The following is a 25,482-nucleotide window of genomic DNA, read 5'->3' as shown; positions in this document are numbered from 1 at the left end:
AATTGAAGGTGGAAAGGGTTGAAATAAAAGTGTGTCTCATATTGATATGTCAATCATAGCTAACAAGCACTGTTGGGAGGTAATCTCTTTCAATCAGTTTCTTGCAGGCTGGGAGACAGCATTTATTACTCTGCAAATGAGCCCACCAACTGCTTTTTGCAGGAGGCATCAGCAGGAGACATGAGTTAGAAAGCTGGTTAAGTGGGGTCACTAAGGCAGTGTAAGCATCTCTAAAGGTTAAGATGACCTAAAAATATCGTCTATGGGATTTTTCCTTGAAAAACAAAAGAGGGAGAGAACCTTTTTTTTCTCAAAAGTAGTCTAGAATATCTTGGGTTGCCTGAGATAAATTAAAAATATGTGTCCTATTACAAATAAAAATATTGTGTTTGTGACAAGCTCTCCCTCTTTGTCCCTCCAGTTCTCTGTCCCTCCCGTTATTGTTTCCTTCCTTCACAATGGAATAGGGGTAATTTCTCAACAGTAAGTGAATGTCTTTTTAAGGAAATATCCTACCTGATCAACAGCTGCCTCATTAAGATATATATTGTATTATACTAATGACACTAAAATATAACTCACTGAAAGGAATAGTGCCTGCTTTGAAATATTGCCTTTTTCCTTTGAAAAGAAGCTCTCTTTCCTTACTGTGACTTATGTAGAGCAACCTAGAAGCTCCTTCTGTTAGATCAGTATAAAAAAAAGAGAATGTCTTTATCAGCCTCTTATCCTGGGAAAACCATGAAAGAGATATAATCACAACATTTTATGTTTTGGCTGGTATAACTTCTTGTGCTTGTCAAATCATTGAAATCAATATAGTTGACTATAATGCCAGCATAATTATACTGGCAAAAAAATTAAGAGTTTTGTGGTGAAAGATAAGATCTATTTCTTTGTTTCATGGATATTACACTCTAGGGAGAGGGGGAGAAGAAAAGACATAATGACTTTCCAGTACCTTACACGAGCTGTATAAAGCACTCTGCTGCTCTTAAATTCAGGAGAGGACATGCATTGCACCTGAACTATTTTCACAGGATTATGAAGGTATGTCTAGAGATATAAAGGCACAGTGTTGGTAATATGGAAAGTCAAGAAAATGGACAAGGCTTATCTGCTTGCTACATATGAAGAAAGGTAGCATTTCTCAAATGATACATTTTGGTCACTGACATTAGCACTAGGCTTGTGACTCCTTCAGGCTGGCCATCAAAGGTCAGTAGTATGTATTAGCTTCCTTTCTATCCATCAGGAAAATTTTGTCTCAGAAAATTATGATTTTGCATTTCCATCTATAAGACTGGAGCTGGGGCATTGTTTCATGCAAACAATGTGATGTTGCATATCCAAGTCTGAAAATTATTAAGGTTTCACTCATTATAGTTGTTGTTAATTCTGGTGGATTCTTTATTGTATCTGTGTTGTGAGAACAGACCTGTTTTCTCTGCGTAGTAAATGTTAATTTTTCTGTTGAAATATGTAAATGAAGTAAGGTGCAAACAGACAGGTTTCAGAGTTACTTTGGGTAATTGGAATTTTCGTTTCCTGTAAGATATCCATGTTTCTGTTCGAAACTTACAAAACCATGAAATTTTCCATGAGTTAATTTCAATGCAAAAGTCATCTTTGCTGCAAGGGTTTTGGATTCCTATGAGCAATTTCTGATCTTTCTCATGGGAACATCCTCTCTGTATTTCCAAGTGATAATACTGAAAGGCTCAGAAAGTGAAATACAAAGCAGTAAAATTGCAAGAGTACTTCATTTTCTAGGAATTTGCATAATTAGGAGGAACATATTTGAGCACTCTTACATGCCTAAATTAACTCTCCTGTGGTTTCCTGTAGAACTCATTCCAAATCAAAACACTAAAACTGTGACCTGAGTGGGCTGGGAAATGGTTTTCCTTCCTCACAAAACTTGCTAGCATTGAATAAAAGAATGACCTTTACATGAAAACAGACATTAGTCAGTCACTGACAAGGTAAGTGATATAGAAATTTGTTTTAGTTTGGAGATGAGTACTCCAATTACTCAGCTATAGGTTTCAGTCTTGAAACTAGGTTCATCCTAGTTATCTACAAGAAATTTGCAGTAGATCTTGAAATGCCTGCTGTGATAGCTTTAACCATCTGGTAATAAAATCACTTTCACTGATCTAATCAATAACAAAGAATGAATTTCCAGTGGGAAGCATAAAGGAAGAGTGCAAGCAAGAAGACAAATTATTTGACCATTCATGTTTTTGATACGACAGTCAGAGTTAAGTACTATAGATCCCTTTGGTTAAAGGACAAAACAGAATTTGTCATTTAGAAAGCAAATTGCACTGGCTATGTTAATAGCAAGTCTCTTGTTTTCCATGAACATTCACTGAAAAAGGCATGTTCCAACAAAAAACAAAACAAAAAAGTTCTGACTTTGAATAAGTAATATTTGCTGAGTAAAATTATCAGCTACTCCAAAATTGAACTGTTTTTAAGATAGTTTGCATGGGGCTTTTTGGGTGAACTTCATTTTTAGTATAAGAAAGAAAAAAAAATCTTTCCATAAATGATCTTCCATTGCTTTCAACTTGGTAATGACTGTCACTGAAAAAAAAGTGCATTTAAAAAAAGCTCTTAGTTAATTCTGTGTGCTGGCTTCCTTTAAATGATATCTGCTTCTAGTTAAAAGTTGCTAAATTAGTATATAAATCTTTTCAACAGTGTAATTTAATTGAAAAGTATTTATCAAATGATCTCACTTTCTTTTCATTGCAGTTCTAAGAAAACATTTTTGTTTTAATCAGGAGAAGGATAACCTGTTATTCAGACTTTTACTCTTTGCAACATATGAAAGCACTTCTTTAGCTGAGAATTTTAGTGAATTCAAACAATTAAATGCTTATTAGTTAAAGACCAAATAAAATTCTCAGGTAATTTGAAAAGTTTCTACAGGATTTTTGTGTTAACTGGACATCTGTTCTTTCCTGGAGCATGACTGATAGTAATTGAAATGAAGAAATATTTCTTACACATCTTTCAGAAATAAGGATAGTTACTGCTCCATGTCCTGATGTAATTTTCTGTATGGTTAAAAAATGATGTGGGCCCCTGGTGGGATTTATCTCATCTAGTTTTACATATCTACAATTTTGTTTAAGGCTAAATTTGATTAAATGTAGGCATCTAGAATAAGATTCTTTGCACATTAGATTCATTTGAGTACAATGACAACATCTCCATAGGCTAAAAAAGATCGAAGAGGACAATTTCAGATATTCCAATATTCATGTGAGAAACTCACCACAAGCTAGATAAATCCCAGTGCTTTTCTGTGGTATAAATTATCTACTTCAAGGTCAGTTACTCAAGACTGGTTCCATGGTCAATGAAGTGATAAAGGCTCTTAAAGTTGCCTGGTTATCTCTGAAAATTGACATCTAAAGTTTATCAGATGAATTGTGCCCTGAAAGTTTTACATGGTGGATCCCTTCATTTGATCTACCTGTCCTTATGCCTGACGTAACTAGAATAAAGATTCATTTTATATATAGTAAATCAAATAGTGTTTAAATTAAATAGTGTTTCAATTTAATGATGGAATTTGAAATAATGAATTTGTATAAATGACAGATTATTGACAGAGAGGTATGGAAAGTGGCATTTTGGTGAACATCCAAAACAACACTCAAGTCTTATACTATTGCCCTTAGTTCAGTGGCTCCTCCCACGTAGTACACATGACAAAAATGATGACTGTCTATGCTATTATTTTGGTAATGTTTGTCCTGATATATTTTTCAGGTAAGTGAAGCTATTTACTCACTAGAAAGAGCTGTCTCACTGTCTCATGAATAGTCTGAATCTCATATATTTCAAATGAATTCTTGCAGAACTAGGGACATGGTAGTTATAAACTAGAAATCAATGGCTTCATTAATAAATATAATGTATCTATGTATGAAGCTGTGGAAAGCTCCTCTAGGGATTACCTGCACTGCAAGGACTGTTATTAGATTGAAGTCTATAACTTACATAGACAGAGGATGAGAAAACAAAAGTTTTATTTTTTTTTCATCTCATCATTGCCATGAGCAGCAAGATTAAGTAATTTAATAAACTTATTTTCTCTTGAAATTTTTGAGTCCATATCACAAATATTGTTGGCATAGTGGCAGCAGATAGAATTTTTATCATCAAAATACATGGCTACATAATTTTTCCCATTATGATTTTTAACCTACTTTAACAGTATGCAAATACAACACAAAAAGTGATGTAGCCATTACAGTCTTTTGAGAGCCAAATTATGTTTCATGAATAACAAGAACCATTTTGTTCTTAGTAGGGGTATCCAAAGATAAATGTGAAAGAGCACATATTTCTGTATTTCCTAATAAACCCTATGTTCAGATTACCAAGCCATTCAGCTTTGGGCAGGACATATGGAAAATTAGACCACTTGAAATAAGTTTTTCCACTGAATATCTCACTATTAAGACATATGTTCATAATCCTAAATAGGCCTAGGTCCTGCTGTGACAAAAGTCATATGTCCTATGAATCGTGCATTCTATGCAGCTATCCAAGATTTATGGTCCAAAAATAAAGCAAAAGTAAAAAAATACTAGAAAATAGAAAGGAAATTAAACAGTATTAATCTTTTTTTTTGGTAAATGGACTGTGTAATATTGCAATTTTTAATATAATTTCAAATATCCCTCAGATATTGATTCTATTGTGGCTCTGTAAGAAAAATGAAATAGCAAAAATAGATTCTAAAGAAGAATTATTATATCTAGGAGAATAACATTACAGTGAGAATAAAACAAAAAGATCAATTGAGAACAGTAATATGGGAAATAGAATAGGAAAATTTAACATTAGCAAATTAGTTAAAATACAAAAATATCTTTAAAGATTTCACATGATTTCAAATAAAATAATCAGAAATATTTTTAGTTTGGGAAAGACCTTTGAGAATATCAAATCCAATTCTTTAGTCAGCATTGGCTGACTACTACTACTGCACCACATCCCTAAATGCCACACTTACATGTCTTCTAAATACCTGCAAAGATGGTGCCTCCATCACTTCTGCAGGCGTCCTATTCTAGTTCTTGACAACCCTTTCCTTGAAGAAATTTTCCCTAATACCAATCTAAACCTCCCCTTGTGGAACTTGAGGCCACTTCCTCTCATCCTGTCACTTGGTATTTGGGAGAAGAGGCACCCACCTGGCTAAAGCCTGCTTTCAGGTAGTTGAAGAAATAATAAGGATATCCTCTCTTTCCCAGGTTAAGCAACCCCAGTTCCTGCAGCAGTACCTCATAAGACCTGCACTCTAGATCCTCCATCATCTTCATTGCCCTTCTCTGGACACACTCCAGCAACCTCAATTTCTGCTCCAAAGGAGCCCAGAACAGGACAAGAACTCAAGATTTGGCCTCACCAGTGCCAAATAGAGGAGACAATCCCTTCTGTGGTCCTGCTGGCCCCTCACTATTGCTGATCCAGGCCAGGATGCCTTTGGCCTTCTTGGCCACCTGGGCACACACTGGCTTATGTTCAGCTCTTGTTGACCAACATCCCCAAGTCCTTCTCATCGTGGCTGCTTTTCCAGCCTCTCTGCCCCCAGCCTGCAGTGCTGCCTGCAGTTGTTGCAGATGCAGGATCCAGCACCTGGCCCTGATGAGCCTCATACAACTGGCCTTGGCCCATCCATCCAGCCTCTCTAGATCCCAACATATAGTCTTTGTGCAGATCAATAGTTGCACCCAACTTGTTATCATCTGTAAAAACACGGAGGGTGCCCTTGATCCCTCATCCAGATCATTGATAAAGATATTAAACAAGTCTTGTCCCAGTACTGAGCCCTAGGGAATGTCACAGCAACTGGCCACCAATTGGATGTGTAACTACTCACCACCACTCCCTGGACCTGGCCATCCCACCACTTTTTTACCTTGTCCAAGCCATGGTCAGTCAGTTTCTTCTAGAGAATCCTGTGGAAGATGGGGTCAAATTCTTCACTGAAGCTTCAAGTAGACAGCATTCACAGTCCTTCCAGCATTCACTAAGCAGGTCAGTTTGTCGTAGAATGAGATCAGTTTGGTCAGCAGGACCCACCATTCATAAACCCATGCTGACTGGATCATACAGAGAAAAAAATTAAACCAATTTTTTTACAAAATGACCTCTATCTGAAAGCTTGGCTAGAGTAAAAAGCGAGAAAAATAAAGGATTAAAATAGTAGATAAGTAGGAAAGGCAAGCACTTCTAAATCGGAATAAAAGTTTGATGAAACAGTAAAAATTAAGGGTAATCAACTGCTTTTTCAGTTAGTGACCCTAATTTTCAGGCTATTAGAATGTCTTTTTTTTAACTGAGAGAATAAAACTCAGTTAATTGCTCTGCTTTCTTGTTGTATTATTAGCTAGCAGAACAAAAGAAAAGGTTTTTGATTGAGGTCAAAATTTTATGACTGATATTTTAGTGCAAAAAATGAAATCTGCTCTTTCCAAAAGAAGTGTTGAATTGAAGACAAAAGATTACAGAATCAAATTAAGCTTTCTTTCTTTCTTCATATTAGCTGCTTTTCATCTCATGCCTTTGTTTGTGTAGATGAGACAGCTGTTGTTGCTTTTCTCTCTGCCATAAAGATGCAAGGTATTCTTCTTTTTGTATTTTGCAATCAATAATAATAATTTTAAAGTATGTTGCGTGTGTATGTATAGCATGCTGCTGATATTTTATTGTATTATGAGGAGGAAAATCAGGTAAACCATGACATTAAACAAGAAAAATTATCATTTAATACTCATAGATCTTTAAGACAGTTACCTCTATAGTTCCTCTTACATGTGGAACCTTAACTCTCTTAATTTAAGTCATATTTCTTTGTGTTATAGTGCAATTCTTTACTTACATCCAGAGGTTTCACTTTATGTTTCTGGAGACACAATAGCCACTCAAAAATAAGATAAATAATTTTATATTTATATAAATGTTTGGTGTCTTTTGACCTGGAATGGACCTTAAAAAAAGTGTAGGTCCTTTGTTTGGGTGTTCAATGGTCACAGTCTACCCATTCATATTGAAAATCTGAGAAGATCACAGAAATTTTCAGAGATAGACAATCGATTCAAATTTTAGGTTTTGTCATTAAGATAGGGCTGAAGTTCCTGTTCATGCTCTGAAACAGAGAAATGGTAAAATATCTTCAAAACAATTGCCTTGGTGCTTTCAGTAAGGGCAGAACAATAGATTTTTTCTCCTCTGATCTTGTTCTCAGAAACATCTGAATTGTTTTAAGTGGCAGTTTTAAGGACATTTCACCCTGAGGCACAGTCATTCTTTATGGAATTACTAAATTGAGTGGTTCAAGTTCAGCAAAGCAAATAAAAAGAGTGTCTAGGCGATGTTAGTTATGACTCTTCCCCCATGTGAAAAAAGAAAGTCATATAATTCCAGTATTTCAATTCCTACAGTGTTTATCTCTTCTTCCAAAACATAGTTTAGAGTTATCTTGAAACAGAATGAAGCTTACCTAATAGTAATACTAATAGTAATTTTTACAATACTTAAATGATTAACGTTAATGTGAGCTAGACTTACAGAAATTGGAAATTAAGCTACTACACTACTCAGTAATTATCTTGATGAGTCCTGTCAGTCTCATTGAGCAAGATGAGAACTTGCTTTGTTTTTCTCTCTTGTCCAGATTCTGGAAATATCCAATACAAAATTAAGACAACTAAAAACAAAGATGGAAACTATTACAGTGGTTTTCTGGGGTCCCAGGATGAGGGAAGAGACGACAACGTTGACTCCATGTATCAGAAGGCTTTGATTTATTATGATATGATATATAAGATATAGAAACTATACTAAAAGAGTAAAGAGAAAGGTTTCACTACAAGGCTAAGCTAAGAATAGAAAAGAATGTGTAAACTGAAGTCTTCTCAGCCCGAGACGGGCCGAACAGGTGAATTGTGATAGGCTCTTAATTGGAAACAGTCCGACGAGGCCAATCACAGATTTTCCCGTGGCATTCCACAGCAGCAGATAAGAATTGTTTAGTTGGTTCTGAGGCTTCTCAGCTCCCAGGAAAGGAAAAATCCTAAGTAAAGGATTTTTCATAAAATATGTTGGCAACAGGAAACAGTGTCACAAAGAATTTTAAATGCGAGGAAATGAACCCCAGTATAAGACACTCAGTCATAGGTAACTCTAGAAAAAACACAGAATATAATTAGGCAAAGAGATGGAAGTGGTTAACCATTCAGAACCTTGATTTCACCTAGCATATAGCCTGGGTCTGGTTGAACTTATTTACCCATGTAAGCCACACTGGAGGATGCAGCACACCTATTGAATGAAGCAGCACATCATTCTCCTCTGCTTTACAAACTGCTGCTTGATTTATTCAGCCAGGAGAAGGCTCTGGGGAGATCTTAGTACACCTGCCAGTACCCAAGAGAGCTGAAGAGAGACCCTTTAAAAGGGCATGCAGTGATAGGACAAAGGAAAATGACTTCAAACTGACTGAGATTAGTTTTAGATAAGTGATAAGGAAGAAATTCTTTCCTGTGAAGGTCACGAGACACTGGAATGGGTTCCTCCCCATCCTGGGAGATATTCAAGACCAGGCTGGATGGGACCCTGGGCAGCCTAGTTTAGTGGAAGGTGTCCATGCCCATAGTGGAGGGAGGGAGGGAGGGAACAAGACAGGACATGGTTTTATCATGGACTTGGCAGTGTTAGTTTCATGGCTGGGCTCAGTGATCTTAGAAGTTTTTCCATCATAAGTGATTCTAAGATTCTGTGATCTTTAAGGACGCTTCCAACACTAACCATTCTATGACTCATTTCTATGTTTCTATTCTTCATTCTTTTCTGAAAAATTTTCACAAACACACAGTACTGTTGCAAGGGAAAAGCTTGACATGTCCTGCAGAAATTTACCAGGTTGTCTTCACACTATGCCAATCTACTGTGATTTCTTCTCTGACACAGGTATACCCCCCCGCCACCCCCACATATCAATGCTCTGTTACATTTTAAACAGAGGTAAAAAATTTGTCTGTAATAATAGGCAGCAATTAAATAAATTGTTATTTAGTTGCAGACTCACCTGATAAACCAGCTCATAAAATGTCTTCTAAAGGAAAGCAATATAATGTCTAGGGAAGGCATGTGTATATTATGCTTGTGGAAGAGGAAGAAAATATAAGTTTTATGAGGGGAATGAAGACTTGTTTTGAAAAGTTATGTTTCATAAAAATTGCTTTTATTTATTCAAAATTGAAACAACAAAAGACTATTTCTCAGACAACAACTTGATTAGGATTGATTCCTTGTTTCTCAGGAGGGCTATATATCACATGTACCCTCCTCTGTATGCTGGCTTTTAACTGTAAATATTTCTGCTCGTGTGTCATATCTGGAGATGTCTGGGGCAGTCTTCAGCAGTACAGCAAACACAGCAGCTGTGTGGTTGGGGGTATAGCCCTGTCAGGAGTGATAATCTATAGAGAGAAGTGGTGGAAGCTGATGGAAGTATACTTATACAGTACAACAGTAGCTCATCATGGAAACTGCCCATGGGGAATATTTAGCTAGAAATCTGCAGGATATTTTTTTTTCCCAGAAGTCAAATGCTATTACTCAAAATCTCCTGGACTTAGAGTCACTCTCTGGTTTTAATAAATATCCTTCATCCCAACCAGTTGCTTACAGCCACCAGTTTGGGCTGTTGCTAGGGCATCTCAGTGACATCTCAAACGAATTTCTTGCTTTTTCTCTCTAGGCCATGCTCTTTCTCAGGGCTCTGAGTGCAGCAGGATCTTGCTGTCCTGAAATATTTTTCTCTGTACTCAGCCTTTGCAGCCCTAACAGCCCCCAGGGATTTAGCTGCTGCTGTTCAAGGCTTGCTCTGATGTGGTGCAGCCATGTAATCTTAGAGCAGATCTCTGGAGAACAAAGAAGCAGCCAGAAGAGATTAAATGAGCATCTCCTTGCGTGACTGTTGGTTTACACCATCACCCCTGCCCAAATTATGTCTCAGTTTTTCCTGTCTATGTCTTGCCCATCCCTGGCTGTGGCTTGCCCTTGCTGAATCCTCTCCCCAGCTTGACCTGGATTCCCCTGCATTCCCAGGGCAACCTGCCTGGCTGGCTGCACTGTGGCCAGCCCTGCTCTTCATCACCCAGCCAGACTGCTCAGCCACAGAGAGATTGTGTCCCTTGTTGAGAAGGCCTTGCTGCCACCCTTAGCTCTCCTTCCTTTCTGGAGGCTCTTCTCTACTTCATGGGTGTGAAATACATTATTTCTAATTATTGTTATCTCATCAGTGTATTACATGAAAATCAGTATCCTTTTGCACTTGCTGTTTTCTGTTTCACTGATGAAAAAAGTGCATGTTTTTTATTTACTATCACGAGCTCTTCCCAGTATTTTAAATTTATTAATTTTATTCTAGAATAAAGCAAGAAATACATTTCTTTGAGTATAGGAAAATCAGATATGAATGATGCCACTCTGAAACTTTTAGTGGGTGTAGGTACATTTTTAAGTTTTCTTATCAGAATAGTCCTGAAATTTGCAATATTTTTGAAGGTTGTGATAATTTGAGGCTTTTGGATGGAAATGGAGATGCTTTCCTCAAGCAAATTAATATCAGCTTTTCTTAGCTGAGAAAAATTCTACATTCCTTATATATATGCCATGATTTAAAGAGAGGAAAACTGATATCTCTATAATTTCACAATTATTTAAGTGTACTTACTACATATCATTTCATAGCTATAAGATTCAGCCAGGATTAAACTGTCTGTAAGAATTTTACACATAGTATGAACTAAAGAGAAATGAGGGGCTATCATGTCTTGAAATGGAACCTTGTTTGAGCTATTTCACAATCTTAGGTTAAAAATGTGTAATGCAATTGCTTTGAAAAAATATTTTCCCTAAAAATAGAATAACAAGCAGTGTATCCTTCTCTCTTGTAGTGAAGATTTCCCCAGGAATCTTGAAACAAAGCTAAACTAAGAGACAGCCCTAGAGCATAAAAGTATCTTTAGATTCTTTTATAAAATATCCTGCAGTGTTTTTATAGCAAGGATGTGCAGTCTAAGGCAGGATAGGAAGTGATATAAACTGCAATTTCTTGGACAAACTAATAAAATTTTCTGAAGGTTTGCCATGTTTTTTATTGATGGGTCACATATTTTTGCATCCACAATTCTAAATTGACATTTGTTTTGACAATGAGAAAACAATTTTTCTCTTTAAGTATCTTCTGATAGGAGAAGACAGGTTTTGGTTCTATCTGTATATATGGCAAATTTGTCATCAAAAACTTCGAACTAGATTGAACGTGAAGAGCTTACATCTTTCACAACGTGTTTGTGCACAAACAAGTGTTTATGGCTTCATATTGAACAACTCCATCAACACAAAGATAGGTAGATAGATAGAGATATGTCTATTTGACTTCCCTACAAGAGCACACAGATATGTTTTCAACATAGAGACAATTTAGCTGTAAAACCCTAATTCTTAATCCCCAGGTCTTTAGCCTTTTCCCTGTTCTGTTCTGGGCTGTTCCATCTGATTGGGCAGAAGCCAATAAAATCAAGGATGTTTTACAAATTTCTATCTTTTCTCATTTAAAAGGTAAACAATATCGCAAAATATTTTTTTTTCCCTCATATTATCTTTGCATCATTTTTGCTACTAAAAGTTTTTGACAGTTGGAGTCTGACATGGTATCAGCAAAGAAATAAAACTGAACAAACCCATAATTAGTAAAATTGACTATTCTCCTGTGGATTTTCTGTCATGAATTGTGATGCATCTGATAATTTCTAGAGAGAGTTTGCTACACAGTTTACTGCAAGAGACATATTAGTGTTATCATTGCTGCTCCACTGCATGCATATATTCATTTGACACATTTTTACATTTCATAAAAATATCTATTGATTTTAGGTCTTCTGCAAGTGATGAAAAACAGGTACTAGAGACAATTAAAAAGCAGCTTGGTTCAGTCATTCCCATGAAATCCAATATGCTCACTTTCATTACATGGTCATTTTATAGCATTCTATCCTTGAAATATGTAATTGGTTATTCTGTTTGCATTAAATGGAGAAAAAAAATGCAATAAGGTGCAATTGCAAGTGCTTAAGAGCTAAAAGACAATCAGGTATCCAAGTCTAAAGCCAATTCCAGCTGATGAACAGCAACATAAATATTTTAACTGTGGAATAGAAAATACTTTGGGTGGAATAGGGAAAATAATTTCAATTGTTAAATAATTCAATTTTTTTTTTTGTTTACTATATTCTCAGTGGCCAATGTGACTAAATATGGATTTTGGCATTAATTTAAATGATCACTAGTGTCCTCTTGGCAAACTCTAGCTGGATGGTAGCATGTTAGTATGAAAATCTCCTGAGATGTGACACAAAAGAAACAACAGATAAAGGCAGACTGCTGCTGAAGAACAACAACAAAAAACAATTAAAAAATTATTTTCAGGTCATACAGCACTAATAGTAAGTAGCAAATATTTATCCTCTAAATAAATGTAGATGACATACTCTACACTATCTTACACTGCAGTTAGTTGTGGGGATGGCTACTCTCCTCACTAAGGTTACTTATTATGCCAGTAAATCCTGTTTATGTTTGCACTCCAGTAGATGCTGGCATAAAGGAGAACCAGATGATGATTAGCCTAAATCAAAAGAATTCTAATAATGCTGTGGTGGTCTGTAAAACAGTGAATATGTTTATTGAATGTGGTAATTTGTGTTGCATGATGTTGGAATCAATGGGAGGCAGGTACATGAAATTTCTCCTTATAGGATACATTTCTTTTGTGATTTGGACTCTGAAATCCATTTGAATTCATCTCTCTGCAGACATACATGCCCTAAAGGGTGATTTTCTCTTAGAAAATAATGATGTTTGGCACCTATTTCTCACAAGCTGTTGTGATGAACATCTCTCAAAAAACATCTCAGTTTTTCAGGGAAGCATATTTTATTCTTGAAGGTTTTCAGTTTCTCAGACTCATCAGGAGTGCTGATCTCCTATTACTACCAATCCACATGCTGGGTGTTCATTTTCCCCGGAAAATTGTATTTTTCTGGGAAAAGTATAGTGGCTAAGACTGTGACCACATTTGAACTAGAAATGCTTGTCAGTGTGGGAATACTGGTTAGGGAACCAACTTTTACAAAATGTTTTCCTGGAAGCCACTGCATATTCATTAGGATATTTATATCACAGATATGGCTTCTACTATTATAGTTTTCTTCATCTAAGCACAATAAATAAAATCAGCAAATTTGATCCTCTCATCAATTACACCCACCTAGAAAAACAGGCCTGAATATGCTCCGATCTTATCATAGTTTGAATTTTATAAGCTTAGATTATTGATATCTTCATATATAGTCAACAGTGAAAAGGAATAAATCAGTTGAAAACAGTAGATTAAATGGATGACAAATTCTCCATGTTTCAGCAGCAAAGAAAGTAAAGCTTTGTTTGTGTCTGCTAGGATGATTATATAACTCTGCAGTTCTTTATAGCAAATGTCTAATTATAAAAAAGCTAGATTTTCTTCAATACTCCCTACCCTACTGGTTTGTTATTATGTGCATGCATCAGCAGCTTGCACTGAAGATAAATTGGGATAATCAGAACAGGCATCCCACTGGATTGAGTTATTGGAACATTGCTGCATCTGACTGAGGCCTCACGAGGATTTATATCTCAAAGGTAAGAAGGAGGCAGCCTGAGATTGTATTTAGCTAAGGAACAAATGCCATGTTTGTGCCTGAGTGCCCCCAGAGTGTACTTGGTTTCTGAGCCTCTGACTTACTGGAAATAATGATAAAAGGCTGCAAGTCATTATAAGGAATCTACTTCATTTAAAATCCGTATTTTTGTGATGTTTAGCTTTGAAATAACAGCAATAATTTCTTAGCATAATTTTTTTTTTGCAAACTGTATTGCTTATGCTAAAAAAGGACAGCAGAAAATGTACTACACTTTATGTTATTTAAACTGCTATGCTAATAGCAAGTAGCTGGTATTATTCACCTTGTGAATTCAGACTTAACAAGTACAGTATAATTGCTTTCTAAAACTCATCCCAGCTTTATTGTAAATCCTCAGATATGATTTTTAATATATTATTTTCCTTATGTCTCATTTTTACAGTCATTTATGCATATGCTTATTTTCATTTTTAGAATAGACTCCTGTGAAGAGCCTGGAGCAGTTCCTAGTCCTGTTCTTGGACTGAGAAGGAAATTTACATTCTGTTGCGTCTTCCTTCACTCCCATAGGGAAGATGTTCCTTCTCCTTGGTATGTCACAGCAATACTACAGAAAAAAAGGAATTAATTGGAGAGTGGAACCATCCCAAAACAATTTTCCAACTATTTTACAATGCTTCATGGATAGCAAGGAACTTGAGAACTTTCTTCCCAAGACTGTTCCTACACCAGTAGGTATAAGGTGATTGATGATTGTTCTGTCTGGACTAACCAAGGAAATGTAGAAATGAGTATTTATGTACCTCCCTAATGTCTGGAATGAGTCAGGTGTGGCTGAATGAGTTAGCTGGATGAGTAGCTTATGTCTCTCCTGCAAAGGCAAGTTGTTTTAACTCAGGTGTATTTTCTTCAAATGAAGCTGCATTGTTTGAAAATCTGAATTTAGACCTACAAGGAGATGTTCTTTGCCATATAGGCTTGTCAGACATACTTCTAGCTCAGATTGCTGATCTTCAGTAATTTTTTTTCAGAGTAGATATACTTTCAAAGAACTAATGGCTATTTTCTGCTTTTTTCACTCATGAGCAAAGCCTAAGCTTCTGTCAGAGACATTTGTGTCCTTAGAAATGCCAACCTTTTCAGTGCACTGGCATTCACCCAGGCACCCATTCACACACTTGTCTCCTTGGAGTAAAGATGAGTTTGGTTCAATTTTGAACAGCACAGACTCTTCCTTTCACATTTCACTACCCAAGTTTAAGTGTTCTCCATGTGTCAAATGAGAAAGGTACTGAAATCTTGACAGACATAGAAGAGTAAGAATTATATAAAATTACCATTGTAACAATATGTCTGCCACTGTTATAGTGATATAGGCTATTTATTAGTATGTAAAGACTTTGTAACTTTTGTGTCACAGAGGAGGATCTAAAGAATTCATAGCTTTCTTTTTTTTTTGTCAAGACAAGACTGGGGAATATGAATAAACATTTATCTTTATGATCTCTTTGCAAGGGATTATTAATAATGGATTATTATTATTAATGGATTATAATTTTATAGCCTCTCTGAAAAATCACTTCTGATAAACTGGTAAGAAGTTAAAGAGTAAGATTAAGGTAGGAAAGGTGTTGAATAAGCAAAAAAAGCTGTTTGTAAAGTTCTGCATGTGTGAGAGCAAATTCTCCACAGAGAAAAATAGAGGATTTGGTTTCATGCACTATGCACTATTTCAAATAGTTTCTTTTAAAAGAAGTTGGTAATTTTTATTTCATGCACATCCCTTTCTTTCTTTCTTTCTTTCTTTTTTTTTTTTTTTAACAAGAAGGCCTTCAATGGCTTAACATCTTGGCAAGTAAGGTTTAAGTCTAATCCCTGACAGAAGTATTAGAAACTTACAGAAGCTCAGTAGAATGGTGAAAACAAAAGTAAACAGAAAACTAGTACTGCAATCAGCCAGGAGCTGAGAATGAGAATAAAGTGCTGTAAAACAAAAGGACATTATTAAAGTTGTTTGGATCTTCTACGTAAAAAACAAATAAACAAAAACCTGGAAGAAACCAAACCTCTTGTTTTTCATTAACATTTTAATTCTTATTCAATCTTTTCCAGACAGCAGAATGTTTCTGCTCTTTGCAAATTAAATTCACTAGTGAATAATGAAGTAATGTCAATCATTAGGTTGGATCAGCCAAGGAAAATACTCGGGGTATTATATCTCAAAATACATGTTTCCTCTTTCAAACTACATGGCACCTGCTCCCTGTTTTGTCACTTTTGATGAAATGGCATAGAACTAAAATGAGGAAGAATCTTCCTTTGTATGAGCCAAATGATATGCTAGAGTAGTGAAGGGCAGCTTTTTTCCAAATTATTTCATTCGTTTTGAAGCATCCAAGAATCAGATTTTTTATAAAGGACCATATTTGAATATTTCCTTCCTGAACCCTTAAATGAAGCCTCAAAAAATATGTTATCCTGCACTTGAAAATTAGCTTTTTAAATAAATGCGTGTTCTCTTCTTCAACAGATTCTCCCAGCTAGGACTTTAGCATTCTCTGCTCAAGAAACCTGCAACTTTGTAAAATGTCCATTGCAAGCAAATTTTTTTCTTTCTGTACCAAAGTAACATTAGAAAAATTCCATGTGCTGGACCTTATAGTTTTTGATCTCATCATGTCTTCTCTTATCTGGCAAGTGTTTGTCAGACACACAGCATTTGAACCCATGTTCATTAATGTCTTTGGCAAATACATCAACAATGGGAAGGACAGCCATGGCTACTTTTATTTCCTCTCTTCCTATCTTGGTGTCTTATAGGAACTGAAGTGGACAACACAAAAATATCTCAAGTTATTAAAAAAATTAAAAATTTATTAGTTCAAAGATTTTAACAGAGCTTATATGTAATTTCCCTTAATCACATGATGAAGAAATGTATAAGACATCTAAGTACAAATAAACTGAAATTTTTTTTTGGTCTATTCCTGCTTGGTGAGGCAGTATCTCTTTTATGATTTAACATAGTGTGGGCAACAGGTGTATAAAGATTACTTCCCAGTGTGCAAGTATATCAACAGGTATTTGTCTTCCTTGGTTTTCAATTTTTTTCCTTTTTCTTCTAGTTTTTTTTCTTTTCTTTTAATTTGGTTGAGTTGGGTTTTTTTTTCTCCTCAATTTAATCTTTTGTCTGATTTTAAATCATTTCCAACTAGGAAATTTTACGGTATTAATGGCATTGCCAAATAACTTTCTATGTAATATACAATTTCAGGGATTGTGGCTCACTCTAACAGCTGCTACAATAATGTTTTTTAAAATGGTGGATAGCTGTTAATTATTTTATACATTGTCTTCAGCATCTCAATGTTAATTGGCTTCATGTCAGCATGATTAGCTATTTAAGTGTTCCTTTTCTCCCAGGGGGAATTAGTGTGTTATTTAAAAGAAATATATTCAGATTTATTCTATTCTCAAATATTTATATTCATGTTTTCTAATTTAAAAGACTAGGTTGCATATTTTTATCCCTTTCCTGACTGCCTTTACATCAAGGGCTTATTGTGCAATCTTTGCTCTACTTTAGATCATCTACTTGACAGACTATTTCTTTTTATGCATGTAGTAAAGACAGCAAGGACAAGTGGAGTGATCTGTCCAAGGTGACTAAGCAACCAAAACAGCAGAGTCATGAAGGTAGCAAAGGTCTTCTGAGACACACGATACTTTATCTGTTGATGTGTTCAGACTCTTTGCTAGGGAAAATTGCTGTTGCTTTTGCCTTGTGTTGCTCTGCAGAACCAATGCATCTCTCAGGGAATGAATCAGGCTTGGTTCCAGCTGGCACCTCATCAACCAAATTCCTAGCAGTCAGATTGCAGGGTCTTTGTAGGAGACGTGCGAGCCAGAGAAAAGCCAGCTTCACTTTAGGAGTCTAGGATGAGTTTGAGAATGGAGCAGTTCGAGGGAAATGCCACAGCTTTTTTACATTTAAACTGAGAACTGAGCAGGGGTAGTATGGAAATCATTGAGAGGCAATAAACGAGAAACTTCCAATCCTTCTTTAATTATTTAGATTTTCATTTTGGGGCCAGTTAAAAGGGCAAGGCACCACTTTACTGGTTGTAACTGCTGTGGTCTGACTACATCTACTTATCTCTCCTTACCAGCCTACTAACTCCACACATGAGAAATGAAATCCTCAGGATGTTAAGAGATACCTGCCAAAAACCTCTACAACTCTCTAATTATATTTCTAGTAATATTTTAATAAACAAAGAAAAAGGCAAAACTACAGTCTACTTTTTATTATATCTGTTGTTTGTTTGCTTAGAGATGAAAAAAATACTTTTTAGGAAAAATTTATCTGACAAATTTAGTTGTTATGTATCACTCAGGAAAAACTATGCATACTTAATACTTTGCTCGCTATTCATTGTTGACTGAACATTTAAAATAAATGCAAAAAATAATGTAATGAAATATGAGATTTTTAAATAGTTACTTGTTTTCAAGTTTGGAAATATTAAACATTAACTACCAAGTAGTGGGAAAAAGACCCAAATGTTGGCAATTTAGAAACTGTTATAAAGATTTTTGTTTATTATTCTCTTATCAATCATGTTGGTCATTGCTCAGCGTAATGAGATCATAGTTTCTCTTTCCTGATATGTTTAACAGGATTAGAGGGAAGTTGTAAGCAATGTACTGGACTCCAAGAAAGGAAGGAAGGAAGGAAGAGTGCAGTTCTCTGTCATTTTGGTTTGCTGTTGTTTTCCATGTAACTGTATCCCATGCTAAACAGGTCAGGTGGTCCCCATCAGACCTGTGTGCTACGGGAAGAAATGAAGAACTAATTTGCTGTAAATCAGCTTGGTCAGGCTCTTTTATTTTGTCAAATTAGCCAGAATACTTGATCTCAAATTTTTGGCAACTTTCATGGGTTTTTATGTTCCATGTGGAAGAACAGACAAGGCTTTGCTGATAAAACTTAATTCATCAGGGTGCTTGAAGATATCTGAAAACAGCAGAATAGAAGCAATCTGGACTGGCACTCTACATCACTTTAGCCACACTCTTTTTGATCTGTCACCAGAAGCCATGCAGACAGTTTAACATATTGTCACACCAGGGCCAGATAGAGCTTTGAATGAGATAATTGGAGGGCTGGAGACAATGTCTCCAGCCCCGTGCAGCTGTACCAGCACTGTGCTGATAGCACTATCTTGTTTTTGGGCTCTTAGTGTTTCAGCTTGACACCTCACTGTGCAGTGTGAACATGCAGTGTTCTGTGACCTGAGTGGACAGCTTGATTTTGGCTGCATGCTAAAAAAAAGCATAAGATTTTACTTTGGTCTCTAAGACTGTCTTTCCTCATAGCTGGAACAGAAGGATTTTTTATCATTTTCAGTTTGGGTTGTGTCTTCCGACAGATTTTTTGACCACAAAAAATATGATTAGGACCAGATCTGCTTTACAGTTTTCTATTTCTTTTTCTTTTAACTGAAAAGATTAGACTGTTACAGTGCTAAAATGAAAAAACACCATCAAACCAGCACAGTCTTTTTTATACAATCAAAAAAAAGTGTACTTGCCTCTTTGAAATGATTAGTGAAATGCTGACAATGAGTTGCCATGAGCAATGGTTGCATTGCTACAAGCTATCTATACATGATGTTTCAATGATTTATCAGAGATATTAAATATTGAACACTTATTGCCTGAAATAAACAATTGATACTCAATTGAAATAATTTTAGGCCATTTATTCCAGGCATCTGTACAGGACAAAATGAAAGTTTTTAATCAGGATTGGCTTGAAAACTGTTTATGAACAGAAAACTCCATTTTTATTATATAATATACTCATAAAAAGCTTTTTCATCTACTTCTTGATGGCTTGGAAGCTTTATTGTGTCTGTGAAAAGGGTTTGTGCAGCTCTATCTGTAACTACTCATGGTCTTAAACTCACAGAGTGTTTGGTCGCTCATTAGAATATGTGTAAATATTCATGAATATTTTGTAACATGTTAGAAGCAGTACTAAGCTAAAAAATTGAAAACTAGAGCCATGAGCAAGAATCAAGGGTCAGCAATGCAATGTCATCATTCTTAAAATATTGTCAGGAAAACCAATTTTAGCATGCAACTCATGCATAAACAAATTTACCAACAATCCCTGCCTCACACTCTTCACAAATGATTTACTTTCTGAATTTCTGTCAGATTATAAAACCCAATACAGTGGTCAATACCAGTCTATTTTTTACTATCAGTCACATTTTCTGGTTTTCAAATACTTCCTTTTAGCAGTGAGGGAGAATGCTTGAAACACGGCAACACTCACATCCTATTGAAACATTTCTGCTTCTGCTAAATTGCATTACAACCATTTGTTTGTGTTAAAACAGTTTAATATTTTGACTCTCTATAAGAACAGCAGAACTCTGTCTGAAATACATGTTGCATGCATCATACAGAAGTTACCAATTAGGCCAGGTTCGATAAATTTTCCCATTATGTTCTAACTGCTGTGGAAAAAGTTAATTGACCATTATCCAAATCCTAGCCATCTTTTCTTTTCTTCAATGTTCATCTCTTGGCATAGGATTTGATGAATTTCCAACACTTGGCTTCTATCCCTTTTCTGTGAGATAAAGTATGCATCCAAAATGCTGAACCAGTCCTCTCATGGCTATTCAGTAGCCAGAAGAGAGTTCTGTAAAATAACAGCAGTTTCTAGAACTTCTTTGTCTCTTGCCTTGTTTAGGGAAAGAATTTCGTCAATGTCTAACTGGCTTTCAGCAATACCAATCATAATTTGATCCAGTTGAGAGCTTCTGCTGTAATGAAATGCTTCAAAATATGAAACAGACATCACTCTGTGCCAGGTTTTGTTTAGATGCTGATGCTCTGCCAACATACAGAAGATGGAAACCTACTTTGTGAAAATAATCAGACTTGGAAAGGGTCAAACTGCTTGTTACATTATGGTATTAGGCTGATTTAGTTTGTTAATGCATTTGTACTGCTTAAATAAATGTTTGAAATCAGCCCTTTGGATTCATAGATGAATGTTTTAATGGAGATCCCCCATCAGGGGTTGCATGGCACAAAATCTTTCCTTCGCACTCTATGCTCATATACCACATGGCACTGTTTTTTCTGCTGTTTGCAGGATATTATACACACTTTTTATCATACTGTAATTTAGAATCATGGCTTATTATGCTGACTTTTCATATCTGAACCTCAAATTTTCCCATATGAATATGATTGAAACTACTCTAAGCAATCCTTCCACAACTGTATATATTTATTCAGAATGCTACCACCTGTTAAACACGTCCCCACCAGTTACCTCTAGAGCATACTAAAGCTCACCATACAGACCAGGACAGAGGTGACACATCTGTTCACATGCACTTATGGCCAAACCACAATCAGGAAAGGAAATATTTAATGATGTATTTCATGTTGCTGCTTAACAGGAGAGGAAAAAATGGAGAAGGAAATCTACCAGCTCTACAAGTCAGTGCAAGATTCAATATCTGCCCTGTTATGCAACTCTTTCACAGGTTTCAGCAACAGCCATCAGTGGTTGTGGGCAGGGTCTCTGTCCTGCAATCACGGGGTGATGTGGCAGAGCACAGACCAGACACACAGTAAGATCCAACAAGGAGGTTAGTGACTAATTCTATAAAATAACACCAACGTGAGGAAAGGATTAACATATGCCTAGCAGAATGCCTGTGATTGCTAACGAGGTATTTCTGCCTCCATGAGGGTGTCCTGAGATGGCTCTAGAAATCCAATTAAAAACTGACTGCTTTTTTCTGGGATGTGTCCAGCAAGACTTACATGCCTCATTAGGGTAGTTATTATCTACATGCTGCAGATCTGGGGACACAGATTCTGACAGGTTATATTCCTTGCTACCCTAAATCTATTTATAGAAGCACTTAATTTGATGCTTCTATAAATCTTCATATAGAATTATTTGCCTTGGAGGCAGGGAAAAAAGAGGCCCTAGGACTTTGTGTGGAGAAACAAATCTCAAGGAATAGTGTTTTCTGTGTCCCCTGTCACTATCTGCATTGCACATAATTTAAGCACTATATATACTATGCACATAGTTGGAGTCAGGTATAATGGTACAATTTCAGTATTAATTTACAGCAACATTGTGAAGCGTTTTATTGAAATTCTAAAATTTGATGGAGATGGTTTCGGGTAATGCCAATGTAGCTTTGGGACAGGGAAAGAAAATATAGTCAAAACCATCCTTTCTCATGATAAAAATCCAACATGGCTGTGAGTATTTTAGCCCCATTATTAATTACAACAGTAAAATTGAACATGCAGTCTTGTTGAATGAAAGGTGCGTTTTTTATTTTTTATTTTCCATAACTGTGGTTGTGTTTCTCATGATAATGTAGAGAAGGATGAGGTAATAATGTTCCAATTTCAGGCTAATTGGGATGTTTTTATTTGATGATATTTTTCAAATTCTTAAAATATTGCAGAGATGTTTCTGCAAATCTTGCTAAACTCACATCAGCATGTTTTTTATTAATTATACATTTTGTACTGCACAAATACTGTGGAGCCTTTTGGAAATGAATAGTTTTTATATTTTTTTAATATAGGAATAGGTATTTATAATATCCATTCATTATACTCCATTCCTACTTGCTGTAGGGCTCAAAGGAGACAATGAATATTTCTTGCCATGCAAAAAAGAAGTTATCATTTTCCTAGCTGTCCTATGCAGAAGATAATTTTACTTTTTCAGCTCCATGGTATTATTTGTTTCACTCCACTATCTTCAATCAGCTAAATATTTAACTGTATTTTAATTTAATTTGTTTTAGGGACTGCTTTCCATTTTTCATTAAACATGTATTATTCTCTTATATGAGGAAATGCAACCATTAAATCTTAATTCTGTGAGCTTTTAAAGACTTCTACTTCCCTAAATACAAAGACTATACTTATGAAACTTTGCTTTTTATTCTGATGTGATTGAGTGATGTATCTAAAATAAAGAAAAACCCTTTTTGATTCATTAGAATCAAGCCTCAGTCCTTGATACATCCTTTACAAGTATGCACCTGTGATTAACTGGAACCATGCTCTGAAACATTGGTTTAGAATACTCTCTCCAGAGGAGCATTTTTAAATGAAATATTTGCACACATGCCTTGATTTCTTAAAAGAATTTATAGCCATCTTGGTAAAAACCCAAACAAAAAAATAGTAAAGAATCCTCTTCATATTAATTGTTCTGGAATCCTACATGTTTAATAAAAATGAAGAAACAGGCACACAAATAATCTTTTCGGAAGAGAAAGAGATAAATGAAAATGATTCTTACATTCATATTTGAAATATCTTTAGTGAATTACTAGATACAATTGATAGCATTGCAGCTATTTTTCCTAACACATCTCTATTTTTAAAAGTTATTTGCTATTATTTTGCATAAGTACTATTGTTTTTGCTGCATTTCTTAGACAGTATGTATTAAATTTACACACAGACAGCAACAAAAATCTAATCCATTAACTCTCCATGACAAATGGTTTAATACTGATGAAGTAGTCATTGGAATCTTTCCTGCAGCCACAAGAAGCTGCTAGCTTATCAGCTGGAAACAAAGAAGGATCATAAAACATTTCTCAGCAAAGCCAAGAAGAAGGATTTGATAACTAAGCCCTCCAGTAATTGAAAACATATAACCCATATACTTCTGAATTATAGCTGTGACTAATCTTTTATGAAATAATTTTTTTCCTCCCAAATCCTTTCTATGGTGCAGCAGAAGTGCCTGTGAGTTAGCGGGATGCTCTGATATAGTCATCATTCAGGACAAGCAAAGTCCCCAACAGTTACTACATGCTCTTACATCACTAATGTGTTGCTTGGCTTTATATTTCTCCTGTGCTCTCTTCCCTGGATGCCAATTCCTTCCCCTCCTGCTAGCAAGCATACAACCTAAAAGGTAAACTGGAAAGTGACAGAAAAATTTCATTTTGTGATCTTCCTTGATGTCACATGTAATTTTATTTATATTTCTATCCTTCAGGTGGTTACATTCATGAATACAATAATATGAAAGGTGAACAAATGAATAGTAAAAAACATTTTTTCATCAAACACTTCCTTTATTTACCCCAGTTAAGGAATGTAGTAATACAGGTGGAATATTAAGACTTGGGTTTAGGTAAATCAGTTAAATCTGATGAGTCATTAGCAGTAGTTTTGTCAGAAACTTGTTCCTTGACCAGCATGAGATAAGTGGGTGGTCTTTTTCATGGGCCTACACAGACTGCAGAAAATACTGTCACAGCTGATATGATCTGGCAGAAGGGATGGATGAACTTCCAAAGACCCATTGTATAGTAATATCCAGATAATTAAATCTCAGAGCTTTATGAACATCTTAGTAGAGGATGAAAATGTCCTGAAAGGCAACTTTTAGCCATGCTTTTTATCAGACATTATTTTCTATGTAGGATACTCAGAATGATTTTATTAACATGGGACTTGCAAAGATATCTTGGATCAGACTACCCTGTCCTTGCTACAACAGGCAACAGCATTTATTCAGATTGCTTTAATAGCATAAAACTCTATCTCAGATCATCAGTCTTTGTTATGAGTCTTTCAAGACAGTTTCACTACTTCAGCTTCTCAGCAGGACACCACACTGTAATTTCCAGCAGGATCTCCACTGTGTTAGATATTACTGTGAAACAAGGCCTTACAGTTTTGTACCAAGTATTGTTACTGATTAAAGATAGCTTTCAAATGGTAAAAAAAAGTATTCAACATGTTATGTCATTGTCAATAACAGGATTCTTGTAGTGTTTTCTATTAGCATATTACCATCAGGAGAGATGTTATAGTGTGGGAATTTCTGCTTTCAGATTCTTTCTGAATTCTTTTGAAAAAAGACATATGGCAGACACATTTTTAAAACTCTAAAGCTCAAATATCAAAAGAAAAATACAAATATTAACATAATTAGCAGATTTTTTTAGAAATCCTTCCGTATGCTTGTCTTAATGGATGTTTATTGTGATGCGGCCAGTTTAGGATTTATTATGCTTCATACTGATATTTTGCATCATACAAAAAGTTTCTTTACTAATTTAAAAAAAAACAATATAATTTCATTGAAAAATAAGCTTCATTAAAAAAATCTCAATTTAATAATACATGAATATTTCAATTAAGCATATGTAACTATTGAATTCTGCTCTAAGCAATTTCTGAAATAACCTATGAAAATTACTGGAAATGAAAGAAATTGTAGTTCAATCTCTTCTAACTCAATACTAGAGAATAATAGTTCCCCAACTTCACTTTTGAAGCAGAGACAGAGAAATCTCTAAAGACAGTAAAATTATAGGGGGGGAAGCTCTTTTTTTTTTTTCCCAAATCTACTGTCTAGACATCAGTGAGTTTCTTCAAGGAAGGACCAGATTTCTATATGAGAAATTTTGCCACCAGTTAAGTAAAAAAGACAGCAGAGCTTCCTATCAGACTATAGTAACTGAAGTTCTGTGAGTTCTTAGATGAATAGAAATCAGGGCATAGATGGAAGCCATTTCGTTCCACATCTTTTGTGTTTTATGTATTTTCTGATTCCTGGTCTCTGTCTGTGTTCTTGGATGAATAAATTCCATTCCTA

This window comes from Serinus canaria, chromosome 1A (genome assembly GCF_022539315.1).
Source record: "Serinus canaria isolate serCan28SL12 chromosome 1A, serCan2020, whole genome shotgun sequence".
NCBI lineage: Eukaryota > Metazoa > Chordata > Aves > Passeriformes > Fringillidae > Serinus > Serinus canaria.
This window is presented reverse-complemented; position numbering follows the sequence as displayed.